The sequence below is a fragment of the Pipistrellus kuhlii genome, unplaced genomic scaffold, assembly GCF_014108245.1.
Source record: "Pipistrellus kuhlii isolate mPipKuh1 unplaced genomic scaffold, mPipKuh1.p scaffold_m20_p_19, whole genome shotgun sequence".
Taxonomy (NCBI): Eukaryota; Metazoa; Chordata; class Mammalia; order Chiroptera; family Vespertilionidae; genus Pipistrellus; species Pipistrellus kuhlii.
The window spans coordinates 13765496-13781828 of NW_023425504.1; the positions used below are offsets into that span (position 1 = coordinate 13765496).

The 16333-nt window shown below is 38.6% G+C and overlaps 1 pseudogene; it reads right to left on the reverse strand.

Moving 5' to 3' along the window:
• Positions 1-5806: 5806 nt before the first annotated feature.
• LOC118722227 lies at positions 5807-5982 on the reverse strand (annotated as a pseudogene).
• Between the last annotated feature and the right edge of the window lie 10351 nt (positions 5983-16333).

The following is a 16333-nucleotide window of genomic DNA, read 5'->3' on the forward strand; positions in this document are numbered from 1 at the left end:
TTGGAAAATTTATAATGTAGTCTTGATAGCTTTTACATTTTAAATTATTTGTGCTACACTATGACTACTTTAGCTTCATAACATGTTGTGGAATTTTACCTTGGGACGCTTTGCCAATACGAATTTTTAAAAATATATTTTATTGATTTTTTTTTTACAGAGATTAAGGGAGAGGGATAGAGAGCTAGAAATGTCGATGAGAGAGAAACGTCGACCAGCTGCCTCTTGCACAACCTCCACCGGGGATGTGCCCACAACCAAGGTACATGCCCTTGACTGGAATCGAACCCGGGACCTTTCAGTCCACAGACTGACGCTCTACCGCTGAGCCAAACCAGTTTTGGCTGCCAATAAGAATTTTTGTTAACACATCAGGAACAGCTTTTTGTACAGTATAATCAGTTTTTCTAGAATATTCATTTATTTCCATTAACCACATTAATTTCCTCTGAGAAATTGGCTACTATTCATCTGTCAAACTCAACACTCTAGCAACAATCTTATTTACCAGGTGTGTATTAGTGGAATTGATTATTTCCTTTCTTGAGAAGGGCCTGAGCATTCCTGGTACTAGGCTGGACTTGGATATTAAAAACCCACTTGCCCACACCATAGGTATAAGACTTCTCAAACAAGTCTTGTTGCAGTGAGAGGGCAGCTGCTGTCAGCCAAGTCTCTGTCTGTTACCTGGGTCCCAATTTGAGCTGTGCATGGGAAACGAAGCAGCCATGGGGGCAGGAGACCTCCCTCAGAATGGGAGAAGGTTCAGGCGCCTGCCATGTTGCGGGTGGGGGGTTGGTAAGGGTCTGTGCCCCACCTCTGTATTATTACTTATATATTGTACTTGGATTACTGGGACTGCTCATTTTATAGTTTATTTTCAGAACTAAAGCTATTGTTGGTTATTCAGAGATGAACTCTGCTATATTTTTCTTCCCAAATATGTCATCATTTGCAATCTCATCTGGGATATAATGAGTTGTATTGCTTTTATTATGATAGAGAACCCCCTGGCTCTGTTAATCTCAACCTAGGTATACTTTGGCAAATAGAGGCTGGGATATCTAGCCTTCACTTCTTGGTCTTGACTCCCAATTATTCCTGGAGCTCAATATCTTGCTCTCACTCTTAGCTCTTCCTTCCTCTTTATTCATAGAAATGCTTTTTCAAAGACTTCCGTTCAAGTTCTTAGGAAAGGTTTCTTTGCCCATAAATAGGAAGATAAATAATGTACATTGTCCACTTCATTTTAGAAGTACTTGGTTCATTCTGTTACATCTCTAGAGACCTAAAGTATTTTTTTTGAGGTAGAACAGACCTTATTTTTTTTCTAAAAGTGGAAACTATCTGCAGAATGATAGAGTTTAACCAAAGTGTATAAAGATTTTTTTTTACAACTCACAAGAATATCCTTGATTGAATTCAGAGAATTCTCCACATTGTGAGAGGGTCTCTTACAACTTTTAGTCTCTCAGCTCAAACTCCAAGCTTTTCAGGGACCACTTAAGCATTTGCTATACCTGTGCAGCCAAATAACTCCCTATATTTCTCAGGCTAAGATAAATAATCAGTGATTTGGCATAAATGATGGGGATGTTGAGCAGAGACCAGTCTGAATTAATGAAGCATTTTAATGTTTAATATTGTTGTATTGCCTGGTCCTTAGAAGAGCCACTTAAAAATCTTACAAGAATTAATCTAGTGTTTTCCATAACTGGTTGGCTGGATATTTCTTTAACTAGATTAAATATCCTTCTGATTATCTTGTTTACAATATCCACTGGTTAAGTCATCACTAATTCCATGTGTAGGGTCCAAATTAGTGGGTCTCTCATGTAAATCAGGTTCATTATTTAGATCACAAAAAATTATGTTACACTCACTTTTAGGCACATCCCCACAGTAAGATCTCATGGAAAGGTATGTATTGTAAAGTTTAAAGGAACAAAAGATCGATAGTTTCATGTATTTACAAGAAAAATGAAATGCTGAAAAATGGAGGGGGAGGCACAGGATTTGTTTCTAAAAAAAGCAAATATATACCTCTGGTCACAGAGCACCTCTACCTTGCCTAATGCTACTTTTCTTACTTTTTCATTCAACATACATTGATCCAATGCCTACTCTGCCCAGGTACTGCCATTTGTCCTATGTTTCACAGGTCCCTTTTCTTTAGCAGATCTTTAGTTAAAGTGATAGGTGTGAAAGTTGGCTGAAGGCTTCTTTTTAGCTCTTGCTGTTGCTGATCATTGCCTTCACTTTGCTTCACCTCCCCTGTTCATTACTTAACCAGTGAGCTGAGAACTACCCTCCCTTCACTGGTCTAAAGGGCTGCAGTGTCTTATTCAAGTAGCAGACATATACTGAATACAATGACATATATGCAGCCAATGCTGAACAAGAGCTGAGCTTGGAGGTACTCCTTAGTGACTCTGTTAGTACTGCATTTTGAGTGAGTAGAGGGCTCTAAAGGAGAAAAAAATGAGATATATGCAGAGGACAGTTATGTGTAATAGGCTGAGAACCTAAGTTATGACACTGGAATTTTTAAGTTTAATAGCTTTGGTTGATTGCAAATAAAGCTTAATTAGTTAGGTCTGTGATTTCTATCCTTCTGAAGTTTTTATATCTCAACACTGATGACAGGAAAATCTTTGAAAAAGGTATCCTAATACTTTTGCCTTGTGATGGCCCACTCTCCCATTCATTCATATCCTTGAATAATTGACATAGGCACTCACACACCCATCAGTCGAAACTCTTATCAACTGGAAACAGGCTGTTTCCTATTGTAGGCTTTCTTTAATATCGCTACCATCCACCCTCATTTAACTACTTCATGAATCCTGTTCTCTGAGGGCACCATTCTACTCAATGAGAAAATGTAACTGAGGCACCAGAGACATGAACGTATGCTAATCTCTCTCTCTTTTTTTCTTTTTTCAATCAAGAATGTCTTCATGTAATCTCAATGCACCTGATTATAGAAGGGCCTAAATGTTGAATCTTTGTCTCCGAATTCTCTCATTGAATGGTAAAACTTTCAAACATTTGACAAGTCGGTGAAAGAAGAATTTTTGGTGGAGTGGTTGTGATAGTGTTCCTTGGTATTTGAGTTTTACAGAGAGGAAGAGAGTGGGACAGAGAGTCAGAAACATTGATGAGAGAGAAACATCGATCAGCTATCTCCTGCACATCTCCTACTGGGGATGTGCCTGCAACCAAGGTACATGCCCTTGACTGGAATCAAACCTGAGACCTTTCAGTTCACAGGCCTAAAAGCTATCTACTGAGCCAAACCAGTTAAGGCTGGTATTTTCTTTTGATGTACCTTGGAAATAATCACCTTTTTAGCTATGTGCAAAAATCCTAATGAGCATTTTTCATACTCTTGGATGTTATCTCCTGAGTGGTTGAGATTCCCATGATACTGCATAGGAACACAGAAATTAAAATAGACAGAGTTATTCTAGAGTGAAAGGTAAAGGGCCATGTTGTAGCAAAGGTAATGGAAAAATATCCAGTTCTAAATATGAAGGCCCTATTCTGTGTGGGAACTGCTGTCAATTTTTAAATGTGCTGCTACTGGATGGTAACTTATGCTATCCCAGGAAGAAGAAAGAGTAGCACCCATCCTACCACCACATTCAGTTACCAAGCCTCTCAATTTGGCCTCCTTAATAAGTTTCCATCTTTCAATTACCATTTCCACAGCTTTAGTTAGATATTCATTGCTTTAAGCCTGGACAATGATAGCAGATAACTCATTAGTTCTTCTACACTTCCCCACAATCTTTACTTTCTACCTACTATAGTCCACTCTATGCAGCACATAATAGACACTGAAAATGTTTATTTAATGGAATGGAGTGCCACATATTCAATTTCCTACAACATGGTTGCAATTCTTTGTTGAGATATAATTGACATATAACATGATATTAGTTTTAGATGACAATAGGGCTCATTCTTGCTCAAAACCATTCTATAGCTCTCTGTTGCCTGCTGATATAGGTATAGGCTCCATAAATGCCCCCTTCCACTCTTACCAGCTTCAATTTCCACTGTGCTCCAAGATGGACCTGAGCCTCCTCCCATACTCAATATACCAGTAGTTTTTGTCCTTTGCCACTGCTCAATGCTTTCTGTGTGTCCACCCCAATCCTACTTGAAGTTTCTTGACTTACCTCCTTCAAGCGGCACCCTAATAATTCTTCAATGTCTCTGAATCTTTTCCTTCATATCTCAAATGACTAGATGTTTTTCTGTCAAATAACCACCTATTCTCAGCACTTCCTATCCCACCCCCACATTATTTTACCCTGTGTCATTTACCATCATCTGATATATGTTTTACCTGTTTATTGTGCCTTCTCACTCCACTAGAATTTATCTTTCATGATGGCAGGGGACTTTGTAGTCTTGATTACTGTTGTATCTTCAGTATCCAATAGATTATTAATATTTTTGAATTAATAAATTAATATTATCTATCATGAAACCCTACCAACATCTCAGAAGTTCTATTTCTTTCCTTTGTGATGTTTTGACAGTTTTTTAAATAGGGTGCCCCCCAAATATATACACATTTTAACAGGTGATAACTCAATTTTGAAAGTGAAATGTATTTTTTTCATTATATGCAATTGTTTATTTAAAATAATTTTTCAAGTCTTTCCACAATTTAACAGGTTTTGCTTCACTTTTGCAAAATTTTATTTTATTGTTTAAAGTATTACAGATAGTAGTATATATGTTTCCCCTTTTCCCCATTGACCTTCCCCCAGTCTCCCCTACCCCCGGCACATGCCCTCACCCCCCCCCCCCACAGTGTCTTGTGTCCATTGGTTATGCTCATATGTATGCATACAAGTCCTTAGGTTGATCTCTTACATCCCCTGCCCCAACCCTCCCCAGCCTTCCTGCTGTAGTTTGACAGTCTGTTCAATGCTTCTCTGCCTCTGTATCTATTTTTGTTCATCAACTTATCATGTTTTTATTATTCATAAATGAGTGAGATCATGTAGTATTTTTTTAAGTGAAATGTATTTTAATAAAAACTGCCTTTACAATTATTCAAAATGTGCACATACATTTTTTTGGGGGCACCCTATATTGCACTTCTCATATTGTGCATTGTACTATATCTGTTTCTTTTTTATATACTTATTTAAATTTGTAGTATAGTGAGGCCAAAAAAGCATTCACTTTGAAATTAAAAATATCTGAGTTGGACAATGAGATATTACCACATACCTACAACTATGGCTAAACTTTGAAAGACTGATGAAACCAAGTGTTGGTGAAGATTAGGAGGAATTAGAATGTCAAACTGATTGCTGATTTAACTATTAAAATGGTATAAAGAAAGGGTCTGAAAATTTCTTATAAACTGAAAATATACCTACCTTATACCCTATCAATTTCATTTCTAGGTATGTACCCAAGAGGCATGAAAATATATGCCCACAGAAAGACTTGTACATGAATGCTCATAGTAATAGTATTTATAATAGCCAGAAAGTAGAAACAGTGTCTATTAACAGAAGAGATAAACAAGAGTATATCCATAACCACTCAATAATGAAATGGAACAAAATCATGATTTATAAAACCAGATGGGTAAATTCTTACAAAAAAGAGTATATATACCTTATGGTTTAATTTATATGCTCTATAGTACAGGAAAAAATAAATATGGTAGAAGAATGTCAGAATAGTAGTTGTCTTTGAGAACTGTAGTAGGATTGATTGGAAAGGGGTATGAAGGAAATTTCTAGGGAAATGGTAATATTCTAAATCTTTATAGGGGTTTGGATAGCTGAAGTGTATGCATTTGTCAAAACCTAGTAAATATACATGTAAGATTTGTGCAATTAATCATAAGTAAATTTTATATAAAAACCCCTGCAAACAATTATTAAGTACTAATTGATAATATGCATTCTACACTTGATCTTAGCCAAAAGGCCGAGAAGCGATTGATAATATGCATTCTATAATCATAGGTTGAATTATATTGATGTCTATAACGACTTTGAAATGCATAAAAATAAAGATGAATTTATTGATGAACACAGGGCTGGGTAGATAGATAAAACAAAGAAAAACGTTGAAGGTAGTATTTAGATGGTGAGTATATGATTTTCAATCTTTTAACATTTTGCATTTAAATTTTTTTCCAAATACATTTTTTTAGGGGAGGGAAAACACACAGAACAAGACCTGGGTTTGAATCCTAGCTCTGCCAGTTAACAGTAAGTTACTTGGAAAAGACACATAAGCACTCTGGCTTTTAGATTCTCTTTCTATAAAATGGGTATGCTACTAGTAGCTCCCTCACTGGGTGTCCCACCTCTCTAGCATTTCTCCAACTGACATTTGGAACCAAAATATCATCATTGGGAAATCAAATTATGATTTTTTAAAATTTAAATGAGTTTTGTTTTGTTTCATATGCAATTTAATGAGCCAAATTAGGCCACTGATCAGCAACTGCTGGGGGATAATGTTAGCCTGGCAGACTATTTAATTTGTTACTAAGCACATCTGTTTCTTGGCATATAGGTAATATTTTTGCAAATATATTTATCCATTACAATTTTTAAAGTACATGCATTTTTAGAATATTTTTTAGAATTTTATGGTGAAATTGGTGACTCATGGTTAATGTTAGGCCCTTCACATTCCATCATTAATTCCTCAAAGACTTACTGAGCAATTACTATGTGCCAATCTATCTATATAAAAGCTTAAGCAACTGTTATGATAGAATGGCCAAAACGACTGAAAACGACTGGTTGCTATGACATGCACTGACCATAAGGGGGAAGACGCACAACAAAGGAGCTATGCCCTGGTGGTCAATGTGCTCCCACAGCTGGAGCACTGCTCAGCCAGAAGCTGGGCTCACAGCTGGAGAGCGCAGTGGTGGTGGCAAGAGCCTCTCCTGCCTCTATGACAGTGTTAGAGTGAGGAACATGGTGAGAGCACCAAGCACTGAGCCTGGTGGTGCCCAGCCTGGCTCAGGCTCCTTTCCTGCAACCTGCTGCTTCTCTCATGCTGCACCCCTTGGGGGATATCCAACGGCCACTTTAGGCCCAATCCCTGCAGGCCAGGCTGGAGGGGATTAGGCCTAAACTGGCAGTCAGACAACCTCTGAGGGGTCCCAGATTGCAAGAGGGTGCAGGCTCGGATGAGGCTACCCTACCTCACCCTCTTTGCATAAATCCGTATCCCAGGCCTCTAATACTGTATGAGATGCCAGGGTTTTAAAGTTGAGTAAGACACAATTTCTGTTCTCAAAGAGTTCAGAATTGGTGAGAGAAACAAATAGGCAAACTAACAATGGCAACATAAGGTGATAAGAGCTGTGAGAGTGGAAAGTAGTTAGGTGGCAGAAGGACTGCAGCAGGCCATTAAAAAGTACTTGATGCCCTGAAGAGTTGCTGTGCTGCCCCTCATGCATAGAGGTGACACTTGGAGCCATGTCTCTGCTAGTTAGTTTTCTCTGAGCCAACTACATACCCTCTCTTAGTGACCCCAATGACCAATTGAACAGAACTGTGTGATGACTGGCCAAAGTTCAGTGGTCAATTGATGGCTGTGAAAGAAAGCAGAGCTAATTGGCCCACATGGGCTTCAAATTGGCAAGCATGGCCTTGTTAGCATTGTACTTGCACCTCCCTTCTGCGTGCTCTGGCTACCAACTCAGTTTCCCAAAGGGGTCTTTAGAATCAAAGTATCTTTGGTCAGCTTTTTGCTCTCTAGGTCTTATATGCATGCCCAAGAGTATTCTTCACCCTTGATTTTCAAATCAAGGAACAAAGAAAATCAGATTGATGTGAAATTGTTGACAATTTCATGAGGAGTTTTCTACCTTCTTTGATGAGTTTTACATCCTAACGTAATCTATGCACCCCTAGGGTGGGTAATAGACTGCTTCTCCTACTAACCGTTGACTTTGTAAGTTGTGGCAGGGTTGCTCATCTTAAATTGTAAGGTTAGCTCTGAAAATAAGTCTTTTAAACACAGATGGGAGAAAAAAAATCTCCCGATCATCCCTTCCTCTGTTTAATCTTCACACCTTCTCCAAGTTCAAACCACTCAATTCCTCCAAAATTTCAAGTTTTCTTCCCTGTATTCCCCAGTCTTTAACAAGCTGTTGATGTTCCAGGAAGTGTTTTTTCCTATGAAAGACACATCATGGCAGCTAAACAGCTGGAGTCCTCTGACAGCCAATCAACCAGGCCTTGGGGTATCAGTGTGATGAGCAACTCAGCTAGAAAGTGTCTATTCTCTAGCTGAGCAAATGTCATCTCCATCAGGAAGCCGCAAAAGGCTGATGAGAGACTGCACTGAAGTATCGGTGAGGCTGAGTTTCAAGAAAAAATAATCTATAAATATAAATATGCTACAATAAGGAAAGTGCCTGATTCAAGGGTAAACATATGAATGTGTGTCTCTTTAGAATGCTCAAAAGCATAATTTAGATGTTCTGGACATTAAATGGAGTGACTTTAAAAAAGTCTCAATAGATTTACATTTATAATATTAATTCAGAAATTTTCCTAAAATAGACTTTTGAAAGAAATTAGTATCTTAAAATAAATAAAACTTGCTGTTCCTTGTACTTGAAGAAAATGGCTACCCACCACCAGCAGGATAAGAATGCGGAATTTCATTGTTAATTGGAATTGGTTTGCTCTAATCCTTGCATACACTCATTAAAGTTATCAACATCTTTCTGAGTAGAGGCTCCCAGGCCAGTTAAAAAAAGAAGAAGAAAGTGTGTATAGGTAGATAAATATAGATGTGTATGTGTATAGATAGATACATATAGATATATACATGGATAACTAATATTAAATTGCCAGAATTTTATTTTGCCATGTAAGTATACATCACACACACACAACTACCAACTCTATTATTATTTTATAAAATAAAAGGCAGTTTTAAAACAAGGAAGAAGGAAGGCCAGAGTATTAAAATAAAATAAACATTTTAGTTGACTACATTAAATTATATGATTAACAATCTATACAAAAGGGGTAAGAATAAAAAAAAATGGGCAAATAAAAAAAATCAAAACAAAAACATGATGCAATTTAGTCATAATTATCTTTTTTTTTCCATTTCATCCCCAGCTGGGGTAAACTACACCTCAGACTAGCATGGATCCATGAATTGGCATATGGGATCTGACCAAGAATTTGGGATGATCTCAGTTATAAGAAATGGGCTAAGGACTAGAACTCTGAATCAGGATCCGTCACAAAGCCTCATTCCAAATGTGGACCTTCTTTACTAACTAGACCCTGCCCTCTTATTATAGAATTTTGACAAAGTTTCTAAACATTTAAAATATTTTTTATTGATATTAGGGTGGAAAGGAGAGGGAGAAAGAGATAGAAACATGAATGATGAGAGAATCATTAATCTGCTGCCTCCTGCACGCCCCCTACTGGGGACCGAGCCTGCACCTGGGCATGTGCTCTAACTCTGAATTGAGCCAAAGCCTCTTGGTCCTAGGTCAATGCTCAACCACTGGGCCACACTGGCCAGACTTTAAACTTTTTTTTTTTTTTAAGTTCTAGGTATAGCTTGGATTCTCCAGTTAGCTGAGGGCTTGTCCAAAACAGCAATAGGATGTTTAATGGGATGTGAAAATCTGATTAATGAGAATTGTTAGTGTATTACAAAATGCAACTACTCCTCTCTTATTTTGGAAGAGAAAGTCAGTAATGGTGAGTCTCCCAAAATTATACTCTGCCAAAATTTCTACTGAAATAATTTGATATTAAATAAGCTGACCACTTATTGTACTGAATTAGGAAGTTAAATTTTCTCTGTCTTTTACTATTTTCTCTCAATTAGTTGACTCTTTTTGACTTTATCTTCTGCCATTTACCAATATAAATTATTTTATTACTTTGATTATCATGCTGGATTCCTATTGTTCCCTTGATTCTGTGCCAGGACATTAGTGATTATCTGCTGTCCTCTTTATATCCTCATGGTTTTCGTATTGGCATATTCTCTACCTAGTTTCCTTTACTAACATGCAAACTTTTGGTACTTGTACATACTTACTTCTGGCTTATTTCTTATGCTCTTAAAATTCTGACATATTTCACATTACTTTTTTTTAGATCTCTCACTGTTCTTTGTTTCCTAGCAATGTATATTTCTCAACTGAAAGTTCAATTTAATAAATTCATATTTGAATTCATTATTTGCAAGGCATTGTGTTATGCTCCATGGAGGATTCAGAAATAAGTGTGGCTTGATTTCTGCCTCTAAGGAACTTAGGTTGAGTATAAAGTTAGGATGAAATAATGAATCTAAAACCTACTAGAGAAATATGAGGAAGAAGAGATTGGAAGAGATTCTATCTAGGTGGGTGACTAGGAAAGGTTGAGAGAGAAGGGGGTATTTGAGATGGATCTTGAAGGTTTATAGGATTTTGACAAGTATGGGTGAAGTTGGGAGAAAAACATGAGCAGAGAGGTGGAATGGTTCTTGACAATTGACCATGCCTAGGAAACTTGGAGCACAGACATCACCATTTGTCTGACTAAAGCAAACTATAAGTGCTATGGCAAAGATAAAAGAATAACAAAAGGACTTATGTGCACACATATGAGCCTAACCAGTGGTCAAGGACAATAGGAGGGTGGGGGCATGAGTGGGAGGGGGTGGGGGATTGGAATGGGGGTCGAGGACAAATATGTGATACCTTAATCAATAAAGAAATTAATAATAAAAAGAATAACAATGATATTAATTTAAAGACTGTTGATTTAAAATTAGCAAATTATGATTGATGAGGAAAATAGGATATTTGGGGGGGGGGTGTTGGCACTAGCAGCCTGACTCTGTATCCCTAATGCACATACCTGTTAGCCTATAGTCTAGTCACTGCCCCTTCCTTAATTATCTGGTCTTGCAAGACCTGTTTACCTAAATACTCCCATTTTACAGAAGCCATAAACCATGAACAATATACACCCCCCCCCAGAGGGGGTTATCAGTTCTGGTGCCAGGCCAGGCCTTTAGGTGTGGTCTCATGGCCCCCATCCCAACACATGAGGCTTTTTGCAAAGCCCATAAAAGTTGTAGAAGTATGATACATATATGGGGGACAAAGAAACCAAAGGGTATAAATAGAAAGCTTTCTCCATATTGGTTTACTCAGGATTTGGAAATAGCCTCCCCTGAGTCACCGTACTAATACATCTGGAAATAAATAGGTTTCCCTCTATCTCCAGGTACTGCTGTGTATTTTTTGGTCTCCTGGTAAATTCTGTAACGTAATTGGTCTAACATGAGTATTTTTAATTGCATTAAGAGTAATGAGTTGAATAAATTAATTTTAAAAACACATGGACTTAATCAAGTTCACATCTACTAGCTGTGATCTTTAGCAGGTTACTTAGGAGTTCTATGCCGCTGCTCCCTTACCTATAAAAAATGAGATACTGATTAAATCAGTGCCTGGAATTACAGTAAGTACACAATAAATTGTTGTAATCACTATTTGGAAACAGAGTCGGTTTCTCTCTTGAGGTCTCTCTTCACTTAGGGAGGGCCTATCTGGTAATTTGTAGATTGACTGGTTAGATTTATGCTGGGATCTCTGCATAGCTGTGATCTGGAAGTCCTATATCAGACAGAGTTTAAACTTGAAAGATTACCAGGAAGACGGGACAAATATGTGTATTCCAAATTATATGTATCCAGTAGAGAGTTTTAAAGTTTACCCGAAACACTAAATGTCACTTTGCTTAAAGTAGACAATATTCCAGATTTATTCACAAGATGCTCAGTACTGTTGCCACCTTCTCGAACACAGGTGTGAGGAAGTTAGGCATGGATGTGTGATTTCATTGTTTTTCAGCAGATACAAGAATGTCTGATTGGTTTGTGTTGGTGCCTAACAATAAGCAGCAGCTGTGAATTCACTCAGTTATTGGGATGGAACTTTTTTCCTGGGGGAAGGGGGTTATATTTAAACTAGTGGCCCAATGCACAAAATTTGTGCACATTAAAAGGGGATTAATTAGAGGAAATACTTTAATATTGCTATTTGCCCTTTCTCTATAATAGAAATATCAGAAATGAAAGAAAATTAGTAAAATGTATATGAAAATCTTCCTCCTGTTAGAGTTTAGAGCACACCATGAGAACCAGTCAAGTCCCTGCCATGCATATGTGCCTTAAAATCACGTGATTCCCAAGCCCACCCGCCCCCTCCCCCATTGGGCTAGATTCAGACCTGGCCAGTCCCATCCTTGTCAAGCCCGACTGGGTGGGGGGACAGCCTCAGGTCAAGCCCCACTGGGGTGGCAGGCATGGCCTGAGGTCCCCCATCAAGCCCCGCCAGGCAGGGGGTGCAGCCTCAGGTCCTTCAGCCTGATGCTGGGAGGGGGCACAGCCTCAGGACCCCATCAAGCCCTGCTGGGTGGGGGGGCGTGGCCTGAGGTCCCCTGGCCCAGGGCGAGGGTAGCAACCAGAGATTCCCTGGCCCAGCACTGGGGTGGGGAGGCACACCTTGAGGTCCCCTGTCAAGCTTCGCTAGGTGGGCTGAGGTCCCCTGGCCTGGTGCCAGGGTGGGGGTGTGTCCTGAGGTCCCCTGTCAAGCCCTGCTGGGTGGAGGGCATGGCCTGAGGTGCCCTGCCAAGCTCTACAGGGGCTGGGGGGGGGGTTGGGGCGCACAACCTCAGGTCCCTGCTGATTGCTCATTAAAGCCTGTTATGGGAACTCGGCCTTCACTGTGGGTACAGCCATCTTGTGTCACAAAAACCCCCACATTCACTGTGGATGCCACCATCTTTGTGGTGGAGTGGCAATTTGCATATTCCTTCTTTATTATATAGGATCACGGAGGTTGTTTTCTGTAAGAGGAGCTGGAAGAAATTGCTGCTGTAGGTGGTTCTGCTTTAGAAGACCAAGTTTGTCAAGCTTATCCCAAAAGATCAACTACAATATTAGGGTGGTTAATTTTTAGAGTACAAAGGGTTCCTTAAAATTGAAGGTGCTTTATTTGTGCTTTGGTGCTTTGTTAACATATCATAGACCACTCATTGAGAGAAATCAAGATGCAAGTGCTTGCAGTTATTGATCATTGAAGATCCATTAGGGATTTGCATCAGTATCTGGAGTTAGTGACAAAGTAGGATTTGGTTTATTTATAAAACTTTTTGCCATCTGTCTTGAGTTTCTGCAATGGACCAGGCATTGTAATAGGTATGGGGAGACAAGGATATTCCCTGTCCTCAAAGATCTTCCCTTATGGATTCCAATGAAGTGATGAGTCCAATAGTAGAGATATGTATGAAGTAGAGTATGAACATCAACATTGTTGGGGATTGTGTGTTTTCTTTATCTCTGTGATTACATGCTTTTCCCGGTGCCTACATCACAAATAGAGGAAAATTTTACATAATTTCACTGGAGTCCACAGAGTGTGTAAGGCCCAGCCACTTGTTATGAAGTCATAGCAGCCATGGATTTTTTTTTCATGAAGGTTTTACCTTTCTGATGAATAAGATATGATCTCTAGATGACTCTCCCTCCCTCCCTCTCTCTCTCTCTGTCTCTCTCTCTGTCTCTCTGTCTCTGTCTGTCTGCCTGTCTCTCTCTCTCTCTCTCTCTCTCTCTCTCTCTCTCTCTCTCTCACACACACACACACACACACACACACACACACACACATCTCCTCTGGTTGTTTCCCTAACTTGTGAGCATCTCTGAGAGCCATCTTATTTGCTATTAGAGTTTGGCTGCAATAAACAAGTGAGGCAGCTCTAGAACCTTTACACCCCTCCCCCCAGCTGCCACTTTTTAAAAGGACCAGAAGTGATCACTGATTCCTCAAAACAGACACAAAATGAGGATATAATTCTGTTCAGAAGTTGAAGGTGGTACAGAGAGTTCTCACTTAAGGTCATTGATAGCTTAAATGAAACCACGTATAACAAAAGCAAGTGTACTATAGGTTAATTGATATAAACAAGAGTTAAATTCCTATGACATCTCATCATCATTATAAAGATTATAAAGAAACTAGAGGCCCAATGCATGAAATTCATGCAAGAGTAGGCCTTTCTTCTCTTGACTGCCTGCACGGGCTTCCCTCTGGCACCAGGGATCCAGGCTTCCCTCAAAGCCCTAGCTTCGTCCCGAAGGTCATCTGGAAGGATGTCTGGAAGTACATCTGGTCTAATTAGCATATTATTATTTTATTTATATAGATGACTTTGAACAAAACAACATTATTCAAGGACCTGCAGCATATCTCAGTCAGGACTAAGGTATGGGGGAAGAAATAAAAACAGGAAAGCTAGAGATGTCATTAGTTTAATTAGTTGAGGCAACAGTTTTGGAACTGTTGAGCCAGTTTTTTAAAATGAAATCTTTGAGTGAACAATTTTGCATTGGTTGAAATATTGAGGAACATTCATTTTCTTTTCATTTTAAGTGTCAAAGAATATTGATCAGCTTGCTTTATTTACATTTTGACTTTATTTTTAAATTTTTTCTTTCTGTAATATACAAAGCAAACATTGCCAAAATTATGAAGTCATAAAAATTCATCTTTGGTGTATCCTCATCCTCACTGGCTTCCTACCCTATTCACTTTTACCCCTTCCTTTTTAATTTCCTCTTAGATTCCCAGAGCCCAAAACCTTTCTTCTGTCCTACCTCTATTTCATCCCACTCCAGGAGAGCATGGAAAATTGCTCTTTCCTAAAGGGTAAATGATTGGTAGTAGCTTCAAGAGCCACTAAATAGAAGGGGACCTAACTCAATTAAAAGGCTAAATTTTTGGCATCTGGCAGTTGGAGGTTGGGCTAGAGGCAGAAGTGGGATGTATGAAAACATTCTCTTTTTTTCTTTCTAATCACCATGAATTTGAATGTCAAGAGGCCAGTGGTCTCTCTTTGTTTAGTACAGTGGTAAAGAGTGTAAGTTTGAAATTAGACTGACATGGATCATATGCCAGGCTCAGCACTTACCAGTTGTTTGACTTTAAACAAGTTCTGTAACTTATCTGTACCTCAGCTTCCTGATCTGTAAAATGTGGGTGAAAATACCTAGCTCCTGGGTTTTTTAAGGATTAAAAAATGTAGATAAAGCTCTCCCATGGGTATTAGCACATAGAATAATCATCTAACTATTTAGTATTACAAATACAACCTTATTTATGTCACACCTTTGGAAAAATCCCATGATTTCCTACTCTCCTCAAAAATCAAGTCCTAGACTCTTGGCATTTACAATTATATAAGATAGAACCATAAGTTAAAATTCTCTAAGACAGCTTTGAATATTCTTTTTTTTCATTAATTATTTGAATTATAGAGTCAGGCTCAGTCAATGGAAAGGGAGGGCTTTTCCTGGAGAAAAGTGTTTAAATGTAAGTAAAGCCAGTCCTTATTTGTAGGAAAACATACAAGAAATCCCAAATAAGTTCTCTTCACTTTGGGCTAGGTAGGGATTTCAGAAGGATGCAGGGGAGTTCTAGCAATCCATGAATGGGTAATAAGTTCTAGTCACAAGTAAGAAACTGATGCTCAATGAGAATAAATCACATAGCCCACCCATAGAGACCTTGAACTAGGACCCTGTTGTACTGACTTTCAATCTGGTGGATATTTAGGCAAGATTTTATTTCTGTATATACCATGCTGCCTCCTATTTTTTTCTATGTTGGGATAAATATGGGGTTGAATAACAAAACTATTTTTTTTTAGCTATTAACAAATTCATTGTAATTAATTTCTCAGAAGCACTTGCAATCCTATGTGATATCCTAAGGAAAGAGGTCACTTAAACAAATAAGTTAGCTGAGAGACATGAAATACTGCAGGGACAGCAACACCAGATGGTACACAGCAATGGGAGGCAGCATGAGGGCACTAGGCATCTGGAGAGCTAAGAGTCAGAAGGGGAATGAAGGCATGCCCCAAGCAGTATTTCTCTGCCTTTCAGGTGTACTTCATTTGCCTTTGGGGTTGGAGGCAGAGGGAATAGGGAGTACATTAATGGCTGAGATTCAGGGTTGACTTGAAACCTACTTAAGAGAGGTCAATCTAATTCTGACCTTTATTCATTGACTGATGCTGAATTCTGCATTCAAACAAATTACTCTTTGAAGTTAAAATCTCTACAGATTACTCCTTCTGTTAACTGTGTTTAGTATGTTAATGAATCATGCTTGTCTATGGATTTACCAATGAAGAACTTATCAGGTGCAATCTATCAAAAATGGCTTATTCAACCTGCTTGTCAATGGTGAGTGCATTTGGATGGTCATACTCTCCCT